Here is a 24,072-nt window from a genome sequence, read left to right on the forward strand (position 1 = left end):
GAAGCATATACAGTGTTTAAGACTGACTCCCCGACTCTTCCGTGCTGACATTCGTGCGAGGAATATCAAAAAGGGCAGTGCGCGCAAAAAAAAAAAAATGCAAACCTAACCAGACGGTGCGCGGGACTGGCGGCGGCCGAGGCTGCGACGTCGGCGGCGCGGGATCAATCTTGGGTGAAACCTTGAAAACGCCGACGCCGTCAAAGGAGTCTGAAGCGGGCGCGCACGGACAAGCTCGGCATGCTGGGAGGGGAGCTACGTTATAACTACGTGTTATGCACACACGCGCACACTAACGCACACAGGCGAGGCAGCCGAGGGTTTGGGAGCGGACTTCCCCTTTCCTTTGGAGATCAGAGCGCGCATCAATCCCCGAATGGAACCTTGATTCCGATGTGCCCACAAAGGCGCGCCCGTCCAACGTTTTATTCTTGCTTTTCCTTTGGTATTTTCTGCTCTTTCTTGTTGTTCTTCTGATAGATCTCTCCGGCGAAGTGCTTGTCATTCTCAAGGCTGTTCTTGAAGATTTATTCCCGCGCTCGCTTGCGACAGGGCTTCCTTCAAAACGCCGGTGAACCGTTCCAAAAGGCGGACGGTGAAGTGTAGCGGCTAATACGCGGCCCTGACTTTTGCGACACTGTAGATGGGCATGAAAATGGCTATGTGTAATCTCGTGCACTGGCGTGGGACGTCTGAATGCATGAGAGGGTTTATCTAATACTTTTGTTACAAAATTGGTGCAGCAGGTTCGTCGCATATGGACGCCCAAGGATTGATTGCGGCCGCTTGGAAACACCGCTTCCATTTCAGCGCTGCGGCGGAATTCTGATTGCATTTGCTTTAACGAAGCGAGGACATGACGCCGAGCTCGCGCCGACATAGTTTCGTTTGTCAAATGTTTACTATGTCAGCCTATAGGGTTTGCAGCCCTCTTTACGTTAGTTTCGAAACGTACTACGAGATAACAATGAGCGTTTGCTTTGTCATTGCTACCTGATCACAACGCGTCGCTAGCACTCAGAGTCAGCATTGTACAGCAATAAGAACTGTGCCTCTGTTCTTCCCACGCATTCGAGTACTGTACAGCATACGGTGGCACTGCTGATGGTGTTTTCTCATCACGGATACACTATGAGACAAAGAAACAGGACGTCAGCGGCTGTTCCTTCACGGTGTCCGACGTCACGCTACCGCGGTCCGCGTGACGTTGGCTATTATTAAAGAGGCGAGGAAGCCGGCACACTCGTCTCTCCGCGTATCGGCTCGGCGGAGATCAGCTACGCGTGTGCGTCGAGTCGTACATAGCCCTCCGGCAAAGCATGGAGCAACGAAAGCTCTGTGTCGGAAAAAGAGAGAAAGAGAGAGAGAGAGAGAGAGAGAGCCTGCGAACGCAGCGCGTTGGTGCTTCATTTCGCCCTCAGCCGGTTATTCATCAACCTCGGGGCGCATTAAAACTCGCAGCGTGCGAGGCGACAAGCTTCGGAGGAGAGCACACCGCCGCGCGGGGGCAGCGCTTCTGTACCATCCATCCTTCCTCACATGCAAAACTTGGCCGCTGCCGAACGGTCAAGCAACGGCGAGACTACAGCAGCGGCGATGTGTGCGTGTGTACGCCTTCGCTTGACGGTTCAATTCGCTGTCTCTTCAGTACTGCGAGAGAAATGTGGAGGGGCGGAGTGGGGAGGGAGCCGATCCGCCACTTTCCAGCCAGCCGTTCGTCTTCTTCGAAGAGTAGTACCGCCACCGACGGACGACCGCTAGTATACGCCCTGCTGCTGCTGCTGCCTCCATCACTGCTGAGCGCATCTCGGTGCATATACGTCACAGGCGACCTGTGAAACCAACAGCGCGGTTTGATGTCCCCGACGGGCCGTGGCGCGAGAAAGCTTTCACGTTTTCCCGTACGCATAGCGACGAGTGACATGCTTCGCCCTGTCAAGATTAACGAAACCCCCTTGGCCCTTCTTACTCGCCGCCTCCACTGGACACTTGGACGAGGCGATGTTGCGATAAAAAACAGAAGCGAAACCGTCATTTTTCATTCACTTTTCTTTCTCATTGACTTTTTTTTTTTATAAAACTCCAGTATGTGTCGGCTTTGCTCTTCCTTATCTTCACTTTTAATGCCACGCATCAAGAAACGGCTGCAAAACGTGTGTTGCCTTGCAAGCAACTAGCCTTGTGCCCGCACCATTAAAAGCCACCGGACAGCGTGCGCAGGACTCGGTGTGGATGAGTAAGCGTCCGTCAGGTGGCGTTTGCGGCCTTTTAGAGGGCACTTCAGGGGACGTCTGTCTCGAAGCTTCGTCTGCCAGAAAACAACGCGCGAAAGCAGAATGGGTTGTTTCAAGTTCGACTCAGCAAAGCCCATTTCCTGCAGTCTTCTCACCACGCAGCATCTTTTTCTGCCTCCGCCGAACTCCTCCGCCTTACTGACTTAGCCTGTGTGCCTCATCTGGCAGGATACTCAATGCTTTTAATTAATTTTTATTTCCTGAAATATTTTAGCGCTCTCTTCGACTACCCGCAGCAGTGTTCCATTAGCAGTGGTTTGGAAGCTGGCTAAGGATGTAGAATGATGCAAGGATGAAGTATGTCAGAACGGGTTGCGATGACGCGGCTGATATCCTGTCGTTCGAACCTGGCATGTGCGGCATTGCAGCTGGTGAAACAGACGACAGCGGCTCATCAGTGTTTTCCTTCCAATGTGTCTCTCCTGCCAAATCAAGTTTATCTCATTAAGCAGATAAATGATGGTTGGTTGGTTTGTGGGGTTTAACGTCCCAAAGCAACTCAGGCTATGAGAGACGCCGTAGTGGAGGACTCCGGAAATTTCGACCACCTGGGGTTCTTTAACGTGCACCCCAGGTGGTCGAAATTTCCGGAGTCCTCCACTACGGCGTCTCTCATAGCCTGAGTTGCTTTGGGACGTTAAACCCCACAAACCAACCAACCATCATTTATCTGCTTAATGAGATAAACTTGATTTGGCAGGAGAAATGAGTAAGCATTTAGGCTGCAGGTGCGAAATTTTGTGGGTGCATCCTTTGCCTGATACCTTCCCCAGTTTCATTTTTTTGGGCACTGGGTTGTAGTGTTCAGCTAGAATGCTGAGCCTTGCCCATCGTAGTGGCGAGAATCTTCAGTAGCCCTCCACAAGAAGCTAAACTATGATAACCTGGATTACGTACAGAGCATCAAGTTTAATTTTAGCATCAGGCATCTGCGTCAATATTCGCTGCTAGCTGGTAAGCTACGAAAAAATGACTACTGAATTAATGACTCTTGTAGATGCCCAACACGTGCTGTGTATATCGTACGTTTTTGCCTTTCTCTACTTCCGATATCTTCTCCCTTCATCCTGAACTGTTATTTCCTTCGGATATCAGGAAACCAGCAGTCAACCCTAACCAGACCCTGACGCAGGCGTAAAGCAGCATTGTTCTCCTCGTCCTCCTCTTTTCTCAGTTTAGCATCACATGGCCTACACGTCATTACACCACGCACCATGGTGCAATAGCGGCGTTATACCATGCACCATGCTCTATTACAACATGGTATAATACGGCCTTAGATGGGCGCGCAACAGTTTCGCCGATGGCGCGTTTTAACGGAATAACGGTAGAGTACGCGCTATTATTTCATTATCTAACCCCATCATTTCATTATGTAACCCTTGGGGTATACATAATGAAATTCTCTTATTGGTCAGCGCAGTGAAGACGTCACGGGTTGCGGCGTTCTTCAACTACCATTGCGAAGTGCCTCATAAGAAAGAAAACCATTGAATTGAAATTCAGATCATTGATTGTCAGGACTCAGTACTAACAATTACTAATAGCGCTACTTCGCTACCTTCCTACTTCGCACTACAAATATCACTATTACTTGGCCTTACTTTTTAGCACTGCTAATTAGCATCACTAAATAAACCATCGCTTAGCAACAACACATAATGTATGTACAGAATACTTTCGCATTAACTATTAAGAATGCTACATCATCGTCGTCATCGCCCTGACTACACCCACTGCAGGGCGATGGCCTCCCCCATATTCCTCTAACAACCTCTTCCTTACATAAGCATCTCCTAATTTTCATTGTGCCATAGTCTCACAGTTGGAGCTTAGTCAACTCTTGTTAGTTTAGTCAATACCGACATCTCTTCTTCAGGGCATCGGGTCTCAGACCGGATCCAAGGCTCTTGCCTTCTCAACCTTTTGTACCACACAATGAATAAATTTCCACTAACCCACTTTTTTCCTATTGCTTAAAAGTAAAACGTTTGCGTCACCTCTCATAAGATGGCATTGTTAATGGAAATCACGACTGAGGCAAAAAGTTATGCTATTGGCATGCGCCAAAAAGACCCGTCAGCGACGAGGAGGAAGAAGAGGGGAAGGGGGGGGGGGGGGAGGAAGTCACGAAGCTTGAAGAGACGGAATTTTCGACTCTTCTTACTATTGCCGCAGTGTACGAACCTAAACATTCCCTAACTAATAGACACTTCATGCTCTTTGAGGTGGAATTCAATGATAAACGCTCCCCGAGTGCGTGACCAGGCGCACTTGACCTCGCACGAATTCTTTTTTTTTTTTCTTTTTGTCATTTGCTGTTCTGCCACCGTATTAAATTGGAATGAGACTGGGAAGGACCACTCGGCTTCTTTTTCTCCTTCGACCGGGGCAGTCCCGCATGGGACTCAATTCCAGCGAGTGCACGTCGGAGGCAGTTTTGTAAGAGGGCGATCGGAGATGAGCGCGCGCCAAGAAGGAGGGACTGGCCAAGTGGCTTCGAAAAATCTGGGCGTAGCTGGCTCAAAATGGATTTCGCCTCCTCCCTAAGCGGCTGCGCGGCCTCTTCGTTTGTTCGCTCCATCTTTTGTGCGCCTGCTCCCTCCATCGTTTTCTCTCCGATTTCGTGTTTTTCTTTTGCCTGATTCTTGCGGTGACTGGGGGCCTCGCGTGTTCGCTCGCGTAAGAAAGTAGAGGCGAAGCGAGGCGTGCTTGGCTTAGCTAAGCGCCACTTGTCGGGCTTCTTTTTCTCTCGCTGCTTCTGGGCGAAGTCTCTGGTATTTCTTGTGCGTTAAGAAGAGCGCGGCCGCTAGGTTGCTAATTTTTATTTCGACCTCGCGGGGTTTGTCTCGGGCGCGTTCTTTGGTCTCTTTCGTGGCGTCCTTTTTCTTTATCCGTAGCTGCCTCTCACGGCGCCTTTCTGGAATTGCGACGCGTGGCCACTCGGTTAAGCAGCAGGAGGGGATACACTTCGATCCGCTTTCTGTACTTTTTCCCTCACCACAGTCCTTTGTTCGCGGTTATTTTCTTAGTGGCCCTCTCCGTGCGGACCCTCCTCTACCAAACGCTAGGTGTTCTCCTCTATTCCTATATTTATTCCTTCATCGTTCGGGGCGTGCGTTTGCTTGGGATCCTAAGAATGCCTTTTGTGCTTCCTTAGAGCTGAACGTTCCGTAAGCGGGAGCGTCAGATTATGCCACAAGGAGAGAGGGAGACGGAAAACGGAGAGAGAACGGAAGATAAGAATGCTCGTTTCACCGCATGGTAGTGGTTATTGACTACGCGTTTGCTCGGTGAGGTTAGCCGACTGCGAAGGAAAGAAAAATATTCAGTTTCTGGCCGTTATCATTAAGCTGCACTCTTTGTAGCGCCATAGGAATGATGATGGAGAACTAAACTCACTTTTCGAATGTTCTGCGGCTTTCGCGAGAGCCAGTGCACGTTCGCCATCTTGTACGTACTCTGCGCATACCTACCTGCCAGGTGGCTGACTGATCACACCGAGCAGTTCTTGTCGAATGCAAACAGATCACAGCTCTCATGACCAGATAACAGACGCACAACAGCTGACAGAGTAGGAACTGCTGTATCACTCCCTCCTCTCCTGCCCTGGCCGTCTCAACTCTGCACAACTTGGGATTTCCAGAAATGCGCGTGGAGTCCTGCTGCGGAGCATGAAGTCGGCTGCTGTCACGCGCAGTCGCGCACAATACCCTGTTTACACCTAACAAAGAATATCTTCTTGTGCAGATTTTAGTCTAGGCATTTACCTTAACAGGCATTTAAGCCCTATAATTTGTTTTTCTCTACTTTCTTTTTACTTTCTTTACTATATACACATATATATCGACAATAAACTTGCTTATTCCTCCTCCTCCGTCCAGTACATTATGCTTGTCTGTTCCTAACGCATTTCATAGAGCGCCGAAGTATTTCTAAGTCCCTAATCCAGGCCTCGCCGGCCGCTTTTCGATGGAGGCGAAAAGGCGCCCGTGTGCTGTGCGATGTCAGGGCACGTTAAAGAACCCCAGGTGGCCGAAATTTCCGGAGTCCTCCATTACGGTGTCTCTCATAACCTGAGTTGCTTTGGGATGTTAAACCCCAGAAACCAAACCAAGCCAAACCAAATTCTGGCAACACACAACGAACCGTCTACTTTTAATAAAGACGGTACATGCGCATTTGTTGCTTGGCCTAATATCGTAACATATTAATCGCAATTTCGTGCATTTGTTTCGCCTTCCCTTTTATCTACTAGGTAGTGCGGATTTTGTTTTTTGGTCCATATGGCATTTCGCGGTGGGCCTGTGTAGATATGCTCGCGTGACTTTGCCGATTCGTCAGAAATTGGTAGCACCATTCAATATAGTTTCGACGCGTACCGATCACCCTTAGAGAATACACCGTTAGAGAAAACACCATTTAGATACTTGCTATTATATTTGTTCCTATAGAAACACACGGCACTGTTCCAAACAGAGGCTGCGACGTTTGTTTTGAGGGAGGGAGAGCAACTTCAAGCGGTAACTTCGAGCTTAAATCAAGCGTACTTGCAAACCAGGCCCTGCCGCCGTCACTTTTGACGCGAACGCAGAATTTCCATTTAGAGGAGTCCAGTAACGCGCACGCATTTAAGACTTTTCTAATGAACCGTGACGAAGATGTATAGCCGCGGGCTTTCCCGGCTGAAATAAGATATAGTAGCTCTGAACTGGGTTTCTTGGAAAAATTTATGCGAGGCTGGTAAACCGAAAAATTAATTAATGCGAACTCCAGAAATGTGTCACGCGAACGTAATATCGCATTTAAAGAGACTGCTGCTACGATTCGTTTCTTTCCTTTTACGCTGTTCTTAGCTGAACGCCATCTATGGAGTTGTAAGTTGTTAGGGGCTCTATCAAAATGAACAGGATAATGGTTTAAGTCACCATACGTGCCTGTATAAGAATCGAAACAAGGCTTAACCGCTGCTTAATCCGAACGGAGAATTAAATTTGATGTTTCCTTTTGTTTTTTGTTTTCGGGCGGAAAATGTCAGGATGTACGTGATTTACGTTTCAGGTCATCGCGCCGCGGCTTCTCGACGTTAGTGCTGCACGAAGATTTAGCGCAATGCTTTCAAAAACCAATTACGCGCGTTCTCCAGGGCGGAGCCGAAGCTGTTCTCCCAGTAATCCTCGTCCAGGCCGATTGCACGGTACCTTGCACCGGGGTAAAACGCGGAGAGCACCGTACGAGACGTGCGAGATCGAGGGCTATTGGCACGCAAAGCAACCCGTGCACTCTGCATCATTGTGCAACATTAAAGCACCTCGCTACGGGCACTCCTAGGTGGCGATTCGGCCAAAGGACCAAAGAAAGCGGAAAACGAAATAATTCCCCTCGGACATTTTCCCGCGGCGCAGTCGTCGCTGCGGGCGCATTCGATTTCACCCTGACACGCCATTCTTCATCAATCCACGTCGGAGGAAGGCGGCATTCACGAATCGAAAGCGCCGCCTCCTCTTTCTATTCATTTTTCCGCTCTTCCTTCACTCGTCCTAGGCTGGCCCCCAACTCGGCGCAAATCAACGCCCCGGCAAGGTTTGTCGCTTCGGCGGCGAGCTCTTAAAAGGAGAGCGCGAGCGATGCGTAGCTGCAAGAGAGGGGGGGGGGGGGGGGGGGGGGGGGGGAAAATCGGTTTTTCTTACTGATAAGTAAAGGAAATAGGCTACTGCGACACCCCCGGGCGCGAGCGAGGCTCCGAGGTCAGGCGTCACAGGGCATATATTTGTCAACTTGACGTTGTCCGCTCTCATGTGCCATGGTATACAGCATTATGAACGCTACCACATGAACTGATCACTGGTACTGGACAGCTCATCACATACGTACTGATCGTTGTATAGGAGGTGTAATCCCGATCTCTCAACGGTAGGGTGCCGCAGTTTTTCTTCTCCTCGTGGTTGTCTGTCTGCATGATTCCGTTCTCTCAACGATACAGTTCTCTGAGAATAAGAGAAACCGAATAAGAGTTCAATTAAAGGCCGCCATTTTATTTGCTTCGACTGGTGCAATGGAACAGTGCTACATATCACACTGGCCGAAATATCGTTTCGAAATTGCTTAGTGTAAGCGATAGGATGCCGCCTCTCGACTGTGTTCACGTCTGGTTTTAAGCAATGGCGATGTAGACCCTGTCCTTTTAACATTCGCCGAAGAAAAATACTACGGCAGGCCTTATTCAAACCTCATGCCAATTTTTCGAAATATATTCGAAAAGTTTATAATATATTTAGTTCGATCCGAATAATTTCAAAATCCGCTCTTTGATTCGTTCGATTTCTTGATGAACACGGACATTTTCCTTTCGCTATTTGCAATTTTAGATTATTTGCCAACTCATGCATACCTCGTCACACGAATTGTAATCATCAGCTGTGAATGTTTCATATTCCATGTATAATATTTTTCTTTCCGTCTATATGTTTTGCCGACTGTATGTAGCTCAAATACACTAAGCGACTGCATATGATACTATCTATGGTTTATTGATTACTGTGTGATTTGTATAGTCAATTGTAGCGCAGGACAATCTATCAGCTATGAAGACGGAGTTATAAAAACGTCATGACTAAACCTGTACTAGTATAAACGAGAAGAGGCAATTTAAATGCACGTTATCCGAGACATGTTCAAGAAGGCTTCATATTTAGAATTCGAAAACTAAAATTAAGAACTGACGACGCCAGAAACGCTCACGCAGGAGTAACCAGTGACGTCAGACGTTCCCGGATGCCGTCAAAGATCGTTAGCAGTGTCACGTGACCGTACCATTTTCTAGCTCCGGAGCGTCCCTTTTTGTTTTATCTCGCGAGTCTCGTGAAAAGTGAGTCGCAGCATCTATACACGCGCGCGCGCACGGCGGTGACTGCGGCCTCTCTTTTGTCGACTACTGCGCGGTATTCTTTCTTCTTATCATTCTTTGGCTGTACTTGGGGCGAGGAACAGCTGTCTAAGCGTTGCTTTGAATTGCCGCTGCTGCTGACGTTTCCTGGCCACTCCGGTAATGAGAACGTGTAAGTAACGACTGATGGGGGAGCGAGGGAGGAGGCGTTCGCTTGATGCTTCCCGCATTTCTTCCGCGCCGCTAATTTTCTCCGAAAGAAAACACCTGTAAGCCGCGCGGCGTTCCACTAAACGCGATGTCACTGGAACACGAAACGGGGCCAGAATATATGGCTTTCAGGGTTTGCCTCGGGCATTCATCATTCTGCTTTGTTTTCCTTGAAACACAAAAGAAGTTAAGCGTAACCGAGTAAATCAGTTTTATACATAGGCATAAATTTGAAGAGAAACGCGACGGGCGATACAATTACTGTTCCTGTGATTTGTATACGCTGCCAGGTATTGCGACAATGAGGATGACCGCGTCGGGCACGGAGCACGGGTCACGTTCTGAAGCCATGAAAATTTAGCCTGGCCTGAAAAGCCACGAGATAGGCAGGGGCCCGATTTGCAAGATTTCCAGCTACTATTCATGATACCTGATCTTACAGTTTACCAGCAGGAAGACATGGTCAAAGAACGCTTGGTTTTAACATGCGAGAGCCGCTTCTACGAAGTTATCTCCGGCCTGTAGACAGCTGATGCACCTTGTGTCTGCACAGTTGACAAAATTCGATGGGTTGCGTAGTGCACAAATTGCAATATTTTAGTTCTCATACACTATAGACTATAGGCTGAGCTTGACTGACTGGGCGCCCGTTTATAAAACCAACTTGGCGTCAAAATAAAGATAATGGTAAATCAGTGTTCTTTTATGACGGCGCGCTGGGATGATTTCCTGCCTTTAATGACACCTTCTACACCTTGGGTAATCCCCATTTAATACATTAAGCTGAGATGTGAGGAAGAAGTGCTCGCACAGTTTCGCACCCGTAGAGAAACCGCTCAGAGGCTGTACAGAGTCCGTTCTTTGCTGCGTTCTTGTTTCTTCCGGTGGCCAGGATGAGGCCAAGAGAGAAAGGACAGACCGGCCAAGCAGAGACAGACGCATAACAAAGACAGCGGCCGAGTGTCGGCTCGGAAGATGGCAGTGATAGAGGTGCCGCCGCCACGTCTTTTTCCGGTCGCCCGCTGTCCGCCACCAGCGAGCGCGCGGCGCGTGCGCGAGCCTCGAAGTCGCCGGACCGTCGCTCTGTTCGCGGGCGCGTTTTCGCGTTTCTTACGTAGGCGTGGCGTTTCGCGTGCGTTTCGAGGCGTGGGCCGGCTCTGACGGTTTTCTGACGTGACGAACGAAAGGGGCGAGGAAGCGGCGTTCTCTGCGAGCGAGGCGCGCCGCGCGCTCTTCCTAATTCCGTGTGACAAAGCCAGATGGATGCGTGCCGACCCGCCGGTCCGGAAAAGCGCGCCAATGCCACCGCCTGCCTTGCTCTCGCTTGCGCCTCTGCCGCCGCCACGGGTGAACTTTTCTTTTCTCGATGCCATCGGCGGCTAGAAAACCAGAGGCCGCGCGTTCGAGATGCCGTACCCTTCGCGATAGACCTGATATCGGCGAGGTGTGTACGCCAACTAGCGAGAACGTACCGAGCGTGCTTATATTCGTCAATATGACGCAAAGATTGCTTGGCTCTTCAAAACACCTTGCTCGAGCATTGCTGTTAGTTTGGAACGTTAGTCCTGGCCGCTCCAAGGGCCAGGACTATCCGGTGACGTGTTGCGAGAAGTTCTCGCGAGGTCTCATTAAGACACTGTACTGCCAGCGCAAGCTGATAACATCGACTAAATATAGGCTCTGGAGGCAAATAACCAGAAAAAAAAAAAAAAAAACACCGCTGCTGACTTCGTATATGTGTCACTACGAGATTACGCTTCTACAGTACCCAACTGTGGATCTATAGCTTGTTTTCTTGTTTACACCAGACTCAAGTCGTGTCAGAAACCACTGCCAATCGTTTTCCCGTCAAGCCGAATCAACAGTTCCTTTCCTCAGATCAAGGACTGCACACCAGCCGCGCTTGTAAAGTGAGCCTTCTGTAATGCGGGTGCATTATATAGAGAAGGCTACTGTTGCCAGCCGGTTGGTTCACAGCATTCACGTTACGTCCCTTTGATCTTTTGACGCCCTATAAAGAAAGGGTGGCAGTATAAACAGTGAGATGAGGCGCAACCAAAGCCAGGCACGATGAAACGGTTGCCAACTTCAGCGAACTAAATATGCTGCCTTTTAGTTTTGCGAAGGTCTTTTCAACATTATTTTGATTAATAAATAATTACATTCTTTATCATGGACGTCATCGCTACTGCAGAAAGCATTTGTGACGCTGAAGTCTCGACCTCAGACCAGGGCAGAATTATGGAGAAAAACAAGAACTCTATTCGCGGAGATGGAGTATCAACGACCGCGCACGTATCATCGCCTCCTGTCTCCGCCGCTGTTCATTCACCTTTCGCGGAAGAGTTGACGGTAGTCCTATCCAGCAATAGTGAACGAGGAAAAGAAAAGAAGTGAAATCAAGCCCAACTCTCTGCGATTCTCTCCTATATACATATCACCTCCGGACCGTCTTTCCGTTGCCGCATTTTCGCTGAGCGCAGAAGGGATGCGGTCGCGACGTACGGATACTTCACTTCCGATTCATAGGCCGCACCTGACTTGCCCTTTTTCCTCCCGGCTACCAAGAGGCAAAGGCCTCGCAGCGCAGTTCGTTTGGCGCCCAACGCTGATTCCCGACGACGTGCGGCTCGCGCAAGAGGCGTGCTCATCCATTGCGTCTCTGTTTGAGCTCCTCTCTCGGTACTACTAACTGCGCAGCCACCTCAGAAGCAGCGAATGGCTCGATCTCTACGCGGGGCTGACGTAACTGCGATCCTCACATAAGCTCCCATCAGTCGGGGAGCGGCGGTGTGTGTGCGCGCGCACGCACGTGAAAGAAAGAGGGCGGTGCCCGTCCGGCAATGCGCGACTTTGCGACGACGACGACGCGCTGTCTTCCGGCTTCCACGAGAGCTCCCCTTGACGACTGCGTTGCCTTTTTGTCGCATTCTTGCTTTTTTTTTTTCTCCTTGCACTGTTGCCCCCGCTGTGCTCCGTTGTCATTGCGGGTATATGTGGGCGTGGGTGCGTCTACGTCAAACGAGAAGACATCTCACTTGTCGGTTCTGTCGAGCCACGCCATCAGGCCTGCCGAGAAGTGCTCGCAGTCCGTATCCTTCTCTTGCTGTCTTCCGTTGTTTCGAGAGCTTTTGAGAGCCGTTCTCGTTGCCGAGGCCGAAGTATCCGGATGGCGTGCCAAGGAGCCTGTTAGTGCGGTTGAGACTTTCTTTTCTTCTCTCTATTTTCTTTGTTTTTATCGTCGCAAAAACATTATGAAACTTAAGGCAGTTTTAATGACGGAAAACTTTTTCTTCGGTAGAGACCGCGTCTCCACTGATCCTGCCACTCCGAAGCGATATTCTTAAAGGTTTCGTATTCGTTTATTCGATGGTACGTGTAGTAGTTGAATCTGAAAAAAAAAAAAAAAAAAAAAAAGCCAGTTTCATGAGAGCTGCTGAGACAGTGGGCGGGGGGGCTTAACTAGACCTGTCATCACAGTGAATGCTAATCAGTAGTGCCACAACAATAGAGAGCGTTATTAAAATTATTAAAAAGGATGTACTTAAGAGACAAACAAGCCGAAAGAGGATGAGCTGGTGCGCTGATTAAGACACGAGTCACCAAACCTGGGAGCAGCGTTGTTTCTCATGCTCCCCTGATGATAATTTCCCCACGAAAACCACTTTTTCCACAAAAAGGTTAACAGGTCAGATCTCTGGCACAACGCCAGGCTACTAACCCGGCAACCACTTTTGTAATCGGTGCCAAGTTTCCTATACTAAAATGAGGCCACGGCTTCAACAGGCCGCAGGCGGTCGCACCAAAGGCAGTCACACACGAGAGCTTACCTTACCAAGGTGTTTGTGCATAATTCTAAGTTCGAGCCTATAAACTTGCAATCAAGCTTGACTACAGTGACCTGTAGCGGGATTTGGGTAGTTTAATCTACTCATGTAACGTTTTTAGAGCTCACAAGCCGACTGCCTTTCCTCCAGTACGCGAAGGCGGCACGATGGGTTTCTGTTGAGTGCCTCCAGCGTTGCTACAACGGCTGCTGGCCCCCTGACGTACCCTTCGTGTTCGAATATTCTCGACATAGCGCCTGGCAACGCTCCGCCTTCAGCGTCTTGCGTGTAAGAAGAAAAAAAGATATAAAAAAATACGCCGAAGAAAGCGTTGTGTTCTTCGCTCTCACCTTCCTTCTCCGACCATGCTCCTCCTTCGAAGTTTAAGAAGCACCTAACGAACTTCAACGGATCGGAGCGGCGACAAAACAGCCGCCTTCCTTGCTCCCGCAGTTTCGTGGCATGCAGAAAAAAATAAGCCAAAGGTCGAGGAATAAAAAAAAAAAAAGGAAGGAAGGCGAGGGAATAAGGTGGGATAAGGAGGGGATAGGGATGTAGTATAGGGCGTCGGCTGGAGGCAGGCAGCTTGTGAGTAACTCTGCAGAGTTGATAGCAGGATTGATGTAGGCTTATGGAGAGTATCATATTGCACAGCATAAGAAACACTAGGTGTCCATAGGAAAAGCCGGAAGACTTGTGGGACACTTTGCATCTGAGTCGGGTAAAAAGACAGAACGGTAGCGGTCGTGGCTCATGTTATCCCGAAGGATGCGTGGAACAATGGCGCATATCCGGATATTCGTCCAGTGTTACGTGACTCAAGGGCCTGCTGAGTATTATTCACTCAAAGGGTCAAGGTAGTGACCAATGTGCAGTAAATAATTTTACTGTTACCTTGTTTCAGTCTGCTGGTGGATAATTATGCTAGGCAGACCATACATATATGGGGCTGTTTGTTTTGGCTAAGACTCGGAAATAGATGACATGAGGGAGACAGCTTCACTGTGTGTGTGTGTGTGTGTGTGTGTGTGTGTGTGTGTGTGTGTGTGTGTGTGTGTGTGTGTGTGTGTGTGTGTGTGTGTGTGTGTGCGTGTGTGCGTGTGTGCGTGCGCGCGTGCGTGCGTGCGTGCGCGTGTGTGTGTGTGTGTGTGTGTGTGTGTGTGTGTGTGTGTGTGTGTGTGTGTGTGTGTGTGTGTGTGTGTGTGTGTGTGTGTGTGTGTGTGTGTGTGTGTGTGTGTGTGTGTGTGTGTGTGTGTGTGTGTGTGTGTGTGTGTGTGTGTGTGTGTGTGTGTGTGTGTCCGCCATTTTAACTGGAAGAAGACTTCCTGCTCAAGATATCAGCGCTCCTTCGTATTTATTTCATTTCCGTCTGTTTTGATGTCCTTAACATTGGCGATGTTACAGAACAGCAGGTGTGCTTTGGTGCGGCGGACCGGTTATTGTTCCGGGTTCGGTGTGTACGCTTAAATAAAAAAAAAATAGATTGACCGTCTTCTTGGGATTCCCACGAATGCACAGAGTTGCACCGGCGTACCCACGGTGACACAGAGACTTTTATAGGAAGTGCACGGGCAAGACTTCTCTTTTCAATGGCTTGGCTGACAAAGTTCAAAGCTCGGTCTCTTATTAAAAAAATGTGTGCCATTTCCTAGCAGGGGAACAAAGCAAGTCCGTATTTTTTTCTACTCAGTTTCCCCACCGTCTCCCTATTGGGTCAGGCAAACATCTAACACGATTTCGTTTTCATGTTTGTACTCTGCACTTCGCTTGAGTCACGAAAGAGCCAATAGCAAAACAGGACAATATTTGGTTGCGTCTGCGCTCATGCTTTCCTCCCTGCAAGATTATTTCTCTCCTCTCTCTCCCGGACTGCTTTCCCTCGTTCTGCTATCGCTATTTTTTTTTCCCGATGCTCCCTCTTCTTTGGGAACAGAAGGGTTGGGCCTGAAGGGGCTCTACCCAACGCGTCCCTTATGTATTTTTTATGCGTCCGGGAAATTTTTTTTTTTTCTGTTCCATCCCCTTGTGCTTTATTATAATTATTTTTTTTCGTTTGCAGAGTTAGTTCTGCTCATCGCATCACCAGTCTGCTCTTGTGCTCGCTGGGCTGTGTTCTCAGGCGCCCTGGCCAAGCCCCCCCTCCCCACCCCTCAGCATTTTTTTCACCTTCCCTTTCCCCCTCATCCCTCTCCTTTTTGCTCTTGTATGTTTGCCTGTGCACCAGGCCGCTCTTTAGAATAAATACAAAAATTGAGGGGAGCTTGAAACTATACGTAGTTTCGACCTGCTGTTTTTAGGTTTTCTTTCGGTTATATATAGATCAGTCTCTTCCCAAACTCATTCACCCCTTTCGCCTCCAAATGTACGGTTCCTTTTTTCTATCGTCCTCTCTCTCTCTCTATAGCTACTCGAGCCCGCTATTATTTTTTATGCAACGAAGAGGCTTCCCGTTCTTTGTGACGGCGTACGAACACAAGGCGCTGTGTGAACGTCGGATAGGAGAGATGCCATGGGAGTGGTCGATGGGGAGGTTTTGTTATAAAAAATCTGAGACGAAATAAAGGCTCGCAAAAAAAAAAAAAAATAGAGGGTCGGGGTGTGGGACAAAAAGGTACCATCTTATACGCTGCATGAGAATGACCCCATTGCCAACATTGTGGTTGTTTGTGACTTGTGAATTGGTAGGTTGCGTACTTTTAATTTCTGCAGTCCCCTAACAGATGCCCGCAAGGTTCACACTTCTATAATTTTTAAAGGCTTCAATGATTAGTGCTCGCTTGGAGTTTTGTGGTATTGTTTGTTATTGCTTACCACGTGTAATGCGACTGCGCGCGTCGGGAGGAGCAGCTTCTTATTTTTATTTTTTTATTGAGTTCCCGTGTTCGTATTGTCTGAAATAATTTATAACTTGGTTACAACGAGTGATAATTACCCATGGAAGCGCCGGATAGGTGGCACGAAAACATCGAAAAATAAATGCCTACTTACAATATATCGTGAGACGATAAGGCTAACAAGTTGCTTTCTAAACTATCAGCACTGTACTTTTTTGTAAGGCTTTGTTCTATATTTTTGTACTGACGCTGGTGATATATGAACATGAAAGAAGAGCACGAAGTTTCTATTAAAGACACTATACCCTGCTTACCGTACTTACTGGATTCTAACACGCCCCCAGTTATTATAATGCTCACCAGGTTTTCAAGGACGTTGATAAGTGCCCCTCCGTGGTGGTGCGGCGGTTAGGGCGCTCGACTAATATATTATGCCCAAGAATGCGGGATTGAATCCCGGCCTCGGCGGTTGCCTTTCGATGGAGTCGAAGAGCCCGTGTGCTGTGCAATATTAAGTGCGCGTTAAAGAAGCCCGGTTTTAAATTTCCGGAGCCCTCCACTACGGCTTCTCTCATATAGCCTGACTCGCTTTGGGTCGTTAAACCCCGTAAACTGTCCCAAACCAGAGATATAACAAGGTTGACGACTGGGCGTGTTGGTAATCGTTCATCTTAAACCAGCCTAACGACACGGCACTCAGAAGAGAAGCAAACATGACGAGGCTAGTTTTATTTTGTGCTCGATTCTAAGCCGCACTAAGTAATTTTAGACTATCTCATTTTTTGTTTTCGAAAATGAAAGGGTGCGCGTTAGAATCGAGCAGATAAAGTGTTCCCGTAGTGGACGCGGTATAATAATGCTGAGGAGAGCGTTTTCTGAGGTCAATGATAACGGTTAAAATTTTTATATATCCATTTTAATTTTTATACCCGCTTTTACAATCTCAATTTTTTTTTTTTTTGTAATGTTCCTCGTAATGAACGCACCCGCATAATTTTCGGAGGGTGTTGGTGGGAAAGCGCATTTATAATGGAGGTAAATAATTAGGCGCTAGTTTAGCTTGGCTCAGCACGGATATACGAGCAAAAGCAATGTTTAGCACTCGTTTAGCGAAGTTTTGCTTCGTTCAGTTCTTGTTTGTCACTCTTGCTATGTTTAGCTAAGCATTAATTGCGTTATTTAGAATTTCATTAGGACGATGGAAGATTAATTAAGGTCTTTAGTGCAACTTTATCAGGGAAGATGAAGACGACGACACCCGAAGCGCAGCATGTGACCGTCAGCGCAACATGTGACCGAGCACCAGGGTTGATTTCAGTCACAAAATATAAGGCATGATATGCTGTTCGCGACGCCCATTTCAAATCGTAGGAATTTATGCAGTTAGCAATGGCAGGGGACACTTAACCCCAGCGCTACAGCTATTTACTTTATCATTCATAGGATAATAAAAGCTCGCTTTTTAAAATATTGGTAACTGCAAAAACTTTGCATGTTAAAGAAAGAACCTCGCTCTGTTACTAACCGTGATTATTCCCTATTCTTAGAGATCCATGGAGATCTAACTCAGTGCTTGGTTATTATACCCTGCCCCAATTAGCAAGTGCGATAGAGAACGTAATACTCCCATTTTAATCTCTTAAAGGATAATTTATATTTGGAGTGTAATACATAGTTAATGCACAAAGGTGTTCCCTTCTTTCTTTCTTTTTTGTTTGCACAGAAGAATCAGCTGCTCCTTAAAGCCGCTGCTCAAAGACAAACAGGAGAGCAATAATGATTGTTACAGTCTTCTTCCCATTTCGTGCTTCTGTCTCACCCTTTTCTTTACCTTTTCCTCCCTTGCCGCCTTCCTTACGCGTGTGCGTGCCCCCCTCCCCCTCACACGCACGCACATACAGCTCCCAACGCGAAGTGGCGGTTACGTAAAGCAGCCGCGACGGGAGGACGTCCGCTTCGGGCTCGCCCGCCGCTGCCGCGGTTGGAAATCCTGGGGTCAAAGCACTTTTTTCTTTGCGGCGGGCGGGTGCGCCTTTTGTGCCCCTTTCCCTCCTTTTTGGTGGGCCTGCGCGAGCAGATGTGCTCTTTACCCTTTCGCGACCTTTGCTCGCTGTGTCTGCGTGTTGAGCGTCTGTGATCGGAGGATGAAAATAAAGACAGGAAATACGCTGCGAAAAAGAGGACGGCATAAGAATGGACGAACTGCTGGCTGTCGTGGTTGCTTTTCCCGGCACCGGAAACCCAGCTCGCGATCTTTCTGGTTAGATGAATAATAATAAAAAAAAAAAAAGAAATCAAAATTCGTATATATCCTGGCACGACATCTTTTACGAGTCCCGATGCGACGTGTGCCCAGCCTGAGAACATTGAAATTTTGGTATTAATGAACTGATAACTTTTCGAACAATTTCTCCCTTTGCTTTGGTGCTTACTGCCAGTTTCGTATAATAACATTGAACTGGTGGGTAATAACGTCTAACTGCAACAGAACATCCTGCCGTTGCGACATTCTCTTAAAAAGCCAACTAACACGTTAAAGCCGACTGCTTCGAACTTTGACGTAAGTAAGCGCGTTGCTGCAAGTTTACCCGGATTATCCTACTCGGTTTAACGCCCTTAGAATCTCTACATTTTATTCGGGAGATGTATAAAAAATTTTAAGGGAACGCTGCTGAACCAAATATTGAGCGAAAGCATTAGCTGCGGGTGACCGAGCGTTCTTCTTCGTCTCTTTTTCTTCTTCCTCAGCCCACATATAAAGCCCCGCTTCAACCAACCCATACGAACGTGCCTTAGTGGCCTTGTCGTGACGCTGGGGCTATGTCGACCCGGCCTTCACTTGGTAGCGTGCAGAGACTCGGGGTTGAATAAGGACTGAATCTTCGAAGTTGGTAAAATATGTACAAGCAGGTTTACTGGCACTTTGAGAAAACGTATTTACAAGAATATTTACATGAAAAAGAAGGGTACATCAGCAAAATGACAAGCGTTAAGAGTTCATAGCGAGAAGCGACTGGATGAGCCGTTTACCCAGGGCCCAGAGCGACATTTCGTGCTCTGCAGCGTCCTTAAAAACCCCCTATGTCCAGCCCCTCTCTGAAGATGCTGACCAACCAAATCCAGGGCACGCCCCTCAGGTATCGGCATCCAATCGAACACATCACTGCACTGATGGTCTGAAGCACTGACTGGTCCGGCATTCATTCGTTGGGCGTGATCACTTGTTGGCGGGAAAAGCTTGGGAACGGCGAGGAGAGGAGGTACATTTCTATTCTTCAGCAAAGAAACCACAGGCTGGTTCTGACAAAGGGGTTTTACTTCTCAGAAACCCGAGTGCACGTGGCGCCGCATAGGGCTCCCAACATGGTCCCTTTTCGACAATTGCAAATCTTTCCTGCATTCCCGGGAAATCACTTAATGGCCGTATGAGTCATGCTCCTTTCTTGTCCTGCACGTCAGCGGACATGTCACTCTGTCGTCTCCTTTGGATAGGAGGCATTCATCACTGGAGGATAGTACTTCTCGACTGGAAGGGTGAACAAAAGAAAGAAAGCACTTCCTGCTATTTCCCGCAGGGGGACGTTTCTTTGTGTTTTTCCAGACGTTCTCTTGACAGGGTCAATTTGGCATTTGCAGGTTGTCCACAAAGCAAAACATGCTTACAAAACAGGATTCCTGGAAACAGGCTCACTTAGAGCCATTGGACCATCACCACATATTCACAAAACTTATCCATGCCCACAGGCGAACAATAGAGCGCGCAATTGCGGATGCTTGGTCGTAACAGCCTCCTCCCCCGCCAGAAGAGTCTCGGAGGGCAGCAGTCCCAGCTGCTGCATGAAGAGACGACTTAATGGCCTGCACGTGAACGCTTGAAGCTCGCTGTTGCTTGTCGCGTTGTCTTGATTGTTGTAGGCCAATTTTCTTGAGCTGTCTCTGAAACTCAACCACATGTCGAAGCAAGCACTCGGCTCCCGTCTGAAGAGACCAGGCTAAAAGAAAACTGCCATTGTTGTTCGAGAAAAGCCCACTCTCAAGACGTTCAGGACCCACGTATTCCTAGAAAACCAAACGTGCTGCTTTACATAGTCACACATATACAAGCGCACGAGAAAAAAAAAATAAAACCTGATTATCAATTTGGATACATGGTGAGGAACATCTCGGACCGCTTAGAAAGAGCGGCTAAGCGCGTCCGCATTCCCATTTAACTTCCCCTTTTTGTATCTTATTTCAAAATTGTACTGCTGTAAAATCAAGCTCCACCTAAGAAGGCGACTGTTCTTCGATGTCGCAGTTTGCAGCCAAGCCAGGGGACAATGGTCCGTCTCTACGGTGAATTTGGCCCCTCCAAGATAGCACTGCAATTTTTGAATGGCCCATACAATGCAAGCGCACTCTTTCTCTGACGCGCAATAAGCCCTCTCTCTAGAACTCAGTTTTCTGCTCAAGTAGAGCACGGGGTGCTCATTACCGTCGTCATCTCTCTGGCAGAGAACAGCACCTAGCCCTCGATCACTTGCATCACACTGGACCGTGAATTCTCGGTCATAGTCTGGAGCTCGCAATACCGGACGGCTAATCAGCACAGCCTTCAGGTTTACGAAGGAGGCTTCCCTTTGTTCGTCCCAGACTACATTTGTCGGTTCTGTCCTGCGGAGAGCGTCGGTCAGAGGGCTGGCCAAAGCTGAATAGTTAGGGATGTAGTGATTGTAGTACCCAGTCAGACCCAGGAATGCTCGAATTTCCGTCTTCGTGCTCGGCCGCGGGTAGTCTGCTACCGCAGAAATCTTAATCTCGCTGGGTTTCCTGAAACCTTGACCTACATTGTGACCCAAGTAGTCCACGGTCGCCCTTGCCAGGCAACATTTCTCGGCCTTTACGGTTAGTCCAGCTTGACGCAAAAGGCTCAGTACAGCTCTTAGATGTACCATATGGTCCGCCCATGAGTCGGAAAAAACCGCAATGTCGTCTAAATAAGGCACCGCGAATGTTTCACACCCCTTTAAAACCCTATCCATGAGTCGGGAAAAACAAAATGGAGCATTTTTGAGCCCGAAACTCATCATTGTTGGCTGGTAGCTGCCCGTCGGAGTGACGAAAGCCGCGTATCTGCTGGCGCGTTCAGTGAGCGGTACTTGCCAGTATCCTCGAGTAAGGTCCAGCGTAGTCACATATGCCGCTCTACTGACCTGTTCTACTCTCTCCTCAATATTCGGAATAGGATACACTTGATCCCTGGTGAGAGAATTTAGCTTTCGGTAGTCTACCACAGGCCTAGGGTCTTTACCTGGAGCTTCTACTAAGATCATAGGCGAAGCATAATCGCTTTCCGAGGGTTTTATTACTCCCAATTCCAGCATGCGAGTTACTTCCCTATCCAGAATTTCTCTTTGCCTTGGAGAAAATCGGTAGCACCTTGATCGCACTGGCACGTCTGAAGTCAGCTCAATATCGTGCTCAGTCAAATCAGTTCTGCCTGGCCTGTCCACGAAGCAGGCCTCAAACTCTGTTATTATCTCGCCCAGATCGGACAGCTGGGATTTCTTTAGTTCTCCTCTCTGCTCCGTCTTTTTGAGAAGCTCCTGAGCGTTGCTTCCTTTTCCGCTGAGGCAAATCAAGTTGTCCCCCATCTCCTCGGGAAGGTTTAACGTTAGATTTACCACGGCTTCCCTCTGCACATAAGGCTTCATAAGATTGCAATGATAAATGCGCACTTCTTTACGCCTACCGGGAATTTTCACTGCGTAGTTAGTGTTAGAAAGCTTTGCAACGACTTCAGCCGGTCCTTCCCACTGTACTTCGAGCTTATTCTGCCTTGAACTTCTCAGCAACATCACCTGGTCCCCGATACAAAACGTCCTTTGACGGGCTGACTTATCATAGTACACCTTGGAACGAGCCTGGGCTGACTTCATGCTGGCCTCAACGAGTTCCTTAGTGTTATGTAAGCGATTCAAGAGGTTCAGAATGAATTCTACTACTGTTGGGTCTTCTCCGCGCCCCTCCCAGGCTTCGCGCACCATTCGCAAAGGTGAGCGCAGTGACCTTCCGTACACCAACTCGGCTGGGCTAAATCCAGTGGATTCGTGCGGCACTGACCGCAAAGCGAAAAGCGCTGCAGGCAGGCAGGTATCCCATTCGCGCTTGTTTTCATAGCACAGTCCCCTCAGGACTCGTTTGAGAACAGAGTGCCATCTTTCTACGCTGTTGCTCTGCGGATGATGGATCGAGCTATGCACTACCTTAATGCCGCATCGCTCGAGAAATGAGGTGGTGAGGACACTCGTGAAAACGCTACCCTGATCACTTTGGACCTCGGAAGGGAATCCAACTCGTGCAAACACTGACAGCAGCGAATCCACTACACTCTCGGACGTCACCTCGCGCAGCGGAACAGCCTCTGGAAACTTTGTGGCTGGGCATAACATAGTGAGGATATAACGGTACCCTGACTCGGTCACAGGAAGTGGCCCAACTATATCTATTACTAACCGGTGAAACGGCTCGGTAATGATTGGTACTAACACCATCGGAGCTTTCCACTTATCTTGCGCCTTTCCAACCCGCTGGCACGTGTCGCATGACCGTACAAAATTTTCCGTGTCCTTAAAACATCCAGGCCAATAGTATTCTTGCAACAGCCTCTGCTTTGTTTTCTTTATTCCAAGGTGACATGACCACGAGCTGCCATGGGAAAGTCGCAGTAAGTCTCCGCGGTACTTTTGGGGAACGACTAATTGGTCCCGCTCTACTCCGCGCTTATCCTTGAATAAGCGATACAGCACTCCCTTTCTCATCTCGAAAGAAATATTGTTTGCTGTCTTAGTGGCGCGGTGGCGCTCCCTTATCTCCTGTATATTGGGATCATTGGCTTGCTCTATAGCTAAGTCCTCTCGGGTTCCACTTAAAAGTCTCGTGAGATTACTAGACACTGGCGGCAAGAGGTTACTCTCAAGAACGTCCTCATTCCGCGTCTCATCAAGCTCACTTTCAAGTTGACTTATCTGAGATGCCTCGCTCTCAAAGTTTTCTGACCTGCTATCTTCCGCATTTACCATTGTTTTAACTGCCGTTTCCTCCGCTGTGGATTTTTCTGGAATGAGCAGTGTAGCTAGTTCTCGCGCCTTTGAACGTGTTAAGGCTTGCACAACTCTGTCTCCGAAAAGGATGCCCCTCTTTCGCAGCAGCATGTCCGATTTGTTGGAGAACAAATACGGATAGCACTTAGGAAGCTTTCCTGAAACGGCAGCCTCGGTTGTTAATTCGCCGAAAGGGCCCTCGATGACCACGTTCGCGATCGGCAAGCACACCCTCTGTTCCTCAACTACCTGTCGGATCCATGCACACTGTCCTGTATAGTCGGAAGGCGATACATACGCCGGATGGACAACATCCATCGTTGCGGCCGAATCGCGCAGTACCTTGCAAGGCTTCCCGTTGACTACTAGGTCATGCAGGTAGGGTTCTAAAAGCTGCATATTTTCATCGCAGTCCCTGACATACGAGAAAGCAATCTTTTCTTTCCGGCAGTTGACGGCAATGTGACCCTGCTCATTACACCTAAAGCATGTGAGCGGCTTCCTAGCCTCAAGCTTATTCTTTGTGTTCTGCACGTTGGTCACTTCCCCACTTTTCTCACTGCCGTCCTTTCTAGGGAATTTGCCTGAAGAAACCTTCATTTCTTCGTTTCCCACTCTAGCAAAGTGCCTTTCCTGACGGTTTTTCACACTGAACTTGGGATTGCGGGGCCTATCCACTGCTGGGTTGCTGAATTGTCGGCGCGAAGCATACTCCTCAATAAGTTCGGCAGCTTCAGTTGCCGACTTAATTTCGCCTCGGTCCTGTAACCAATTTCTTTCTTTTTCTGGGAGGCAGTTATAAAACTGCTCCAAAAGAATTCGCTCGACTACAGCGTCCCTATCACTGTAGGAATCTGTGCTCTTTAGCCACTCGCCCAAATTTACTCTTAAATTGTACAGGAATTCAGGGTAACTCTCGTCCCTGGACTTAGTAGCGTT

At 48.4% G+C, this 24,072-nt stretch overlaps 1 protein-coding gene across 2 annotated transcripts in view; it reads left to right on the plus strand.

Annotated features, from left to right (window-relative positions):
* LOC146197306 (uncharacterized) overlaps window positions 1-24,072 on the plus strand; it is a 525,739-nt gene that overhangs the window by 196,708 nt on the left and 304,959 nt on the right. The window contains exon 1 of one of the 2 annotated variants that reach the window (XM_084599122.1): window positions 9,263-9,352. The exons of the other annotated variant lie outside the window; for it this stretch is intronic. The gene's annotated coding sequence lies outside the window, so the exon portion shown is untranslated. Of the gene's footprint in view, window positions 1-9,262; window positions 9,353-24,072 lie in introns of those variants that run through there. 2 annotated transcript variants of the gene reach the window in all.

The sequence above is a fragment of the Amblyomma maculatum genome, chromosome 3, assembly GCF_055883805.1.
Source record: "Amblyomma maculatum isolate TAMU_Amacu chromosome 3, ASM5588380v1, whole genome shotgun sequence".
NCBI lineage: Eukaryota > Metazoa > Arthropoda > Arachnida > Ixodida > Ixodidae > Amblyomma > Amblyomma maculatum.